This window comes from Moschus berezovskii, chromosome 17, assembly GCF_049115385.1.
Source record: "Moschus berezovskii isolate FMDL1 chromosome 17, NW_MosBer_1.0, whole genome shotgun sequence".
Lineage (NCBI taxonomy): Eukaryota > Metazoa > Chordata > Mammalia > Artiodactyla > Moschidae > Moschus > Moschus berezovskii.
In genome coordinates this window covers 30,458,231-30,461,237 of record NC_142476.1, presented here as the reverse complement: position 1 = coordinate 30,461,237, position 3,007 = coordinate 30,458,231, and positions in this window count along the sequence as shown.

Below are 3,007 nucleotides of genomic sequence, written 5' to 3'. Positions count from 1 at the left end.
GTACCAAAGAGTCGGACACGAATGAGCAACTAATATTTTCACTTCTTACGTGTGTATAATGTACTTTACTATACAGCAGAAACTAACACAGCATTGTAAATCAACTATACATCCAAAAAAAAAAAAAAACCACACAAAAGCTAGCAACACCCTTATGGTGCTGAAGAGACAAAAACTGGAGTCGAGAGCTCTTCTAAACAGAGAGCACCTCGGTACTTCATCTGAGGTCACGGAGGAGTATGTACTAGGTCTGAGAGCTGGACTGTGAAGAAGGCTGAGCGCTGGAGAACTGATGCTTTTGAACTGTGGTGCTGGAGAAGACTCTTGAGAGTCCCTTGGACTGCAAGGAGATCCAACCAGACCATTCTAAGGGAGATCAATCCTGGGTGTTCATTGGAGGGACTGATGCTAAAGCTGAAACTGCAATACTTTGGCCACCTCATGCGACGAGTTGACTCACTGGAAAAGAGTCTGATGCTGGGAAAGGTTGGGGGCGGGAGGAGAAGGGGACGACAGAGAATGAGATGGCTGGATGGCATCACCGACTCAGTGGACATGAGTTTGAGTGAACTCCAGGAGTTGGTGATGGACAGGGAGGCCTGGCGTGCTGTGATTCATGGGGTCGCGGAGAGTCGGACACGACTGAGTGACTGAACTGAACTGAAGGGCTAACTGAAAACAGACCAGCACTTACCAAAAAAAAATTAAGTGCTGACATTAATCTTTCAGATAATATGATAAAGTAAAAAGTATACAGGCTGCAAGGTCTGATATCATCCTTGCCATCAAGTAACTTACATTTTAGTTGGAGAAACAAGATTACGACTCATGAAACAATTAGAAAATCAAATAAGACAGTAACATCATGTTAAATCTCGTGGCGCAAACTGAAGTGAAATGATAATAGGATGTTTTTTTAGCTGGATACTCTCCCCATGGAAGTCCTCAATAGAGCCCCATTATTTTTCCAGAAGAGGTTCCTTAAACATTAAGTGATTTGTTCTAGGTCTTACATTACATGGGTGATGAGTGCATCTGACACTCAGGTCTCTATAAACAGGCTGAGCCTTTTACATCTACTGAGAGAACACACTGTGTTCACAAGTCATTAAATGGAAAGGGAGCTATTGTTCAGTTGTCAGAAACTAATGTGAATTACGTGCAGGTACATCAGAAATAAAGGAGGAGGCGATGGCACGCCACGCCAGTATCTTGCCTGGAAAATCGCGTGGACAGAGGAGCCTGGTGGGCTGCAGTCCATGGGGTCGCTACTAGTCGCACGCGACTGAGCGGCTTCACTTTCACTTTTCACACATTGGAGAAGGAAATGGCAACCCACTCCAGTGTTCTTGCCTGGAGAATCCCAGGGACGGCGGAGCCTGGTCGGCTGCCGTCTATGGGGTCGCACAGAGTCGGACACGACTGAAGCGACTTAGCAGTAGCAGCAGCATCAGAAATAAAGGTATTTAAGGCGACTTTCCTGGTGGTCTAGTGTTTGGGACTTCACCTCCCAATGCAGACGGTGTGGGTTCTATCCCTGGTCAGGGAACTCTGATCCCACATGCCTCAGGGCCAAAAACTAACAAGCAAAAAACATTAAAAAAAAAAAAAAACCCAGAAGCAATATTGTAGCAAATTCAATAAAGACTTTAAAAAAATCTTTAAGGAAAGTATTTCTGAACTTGAAACTAAGAAACTGAATATTTTCTTATCCATCTCTGTAAACTTTTTTGTGAATAGTTAGTGGTTGAATAATAAAGGATCCAGAAAATGAAAACATAACTAAAACATTGCTCCTTCATAAAATATAATTTTTTGTACAAAAAATTAAAATGAGTTCTATGAATTTAAGTCTCCTCTCAATGATTCAAGAAAACATCCTTTTCTGTGTATCTGCGGAGTGGAAGCATAACATACATATTGCCACCACATGATGGCGACAAAGAGCCAAGTTTGTTTTCCACCTGCGCGGGGCCTTGCTGGATTATCTTTGTCCTTTGGTTTTCGTGCTTAGAAAAGACAGACCTTACATGTCCTATGGCACAGTGAATGGAACACTCGTTTATGTAATTATATCTTTATTTTAAACAGCAGTAAAGCCCTAATTCTGTTTCTTCTTTAGACTCAGAACCCAAGAATTAAAAGTGAAGAAGAAAACAGGTTATGTTAAGATGTGCTTGGTTAAAAAAATATTCTGACAAATCCACTTACTATTCTGACTGTCACAGTAAGAAGAAATAGAAGTCATACAGTTTAGAGAGAGAGAACATAGCTCTGAATTTAGTCATTACCTTCTTTTGATTCTTCGTGGTTTTTCTGCTTTTGTTTGGATTTTATTTTATTGACTATTTGTAAATTAACATTCACACTCTCAAATCCTTGGGCCACATCCTCTTCTCCCAAATATTTTGGGGAACTTTAAGTTTAAAATTGATATCTTAAAATACACAGCCAAAGATAAAATGTTTAGCAGGTATATCATGACTTGTTTATTAAAGTTTAAAAGACTTGGCAAATGAAAATGTACAAAAATTTGAATTTCTCATATGTCAAATGTTCTTGAAGTTTGCATTCATCAAAATATCCCTTCTTTGTTGACATCAGTAGTCACCGCTGAACATTATCCTGAAAGAAACCATGATGACTTTGATGAATTTTGTGACATTTATGCTTGGAAGTGTTGATCAGACATTAGTCATCAAAAACCAGGGATGGTTTTTATCACCAAGAAAATCTAGTCGGGCAGACACAATCACATGTAAACAGTTTCATTTATATTACCTTAAAAGTAGAGGATAACATTCAAGTAGTTTCAAACTTTTTCTAAAAATTTGTACTTTTTCTAAAAATATATAGTCTGATTATAATTTTTAATTTACTTTTAATTGGAGGACAATTGCTTTACAATGTTGTGTTGGTTTCTGCCGTACAATAAAGTGAATCAGTCGTAAGTATTCATATGTCCCCTCCCGCTTGAACCTCCCTCCCACCCCTCATTCTATGCCAC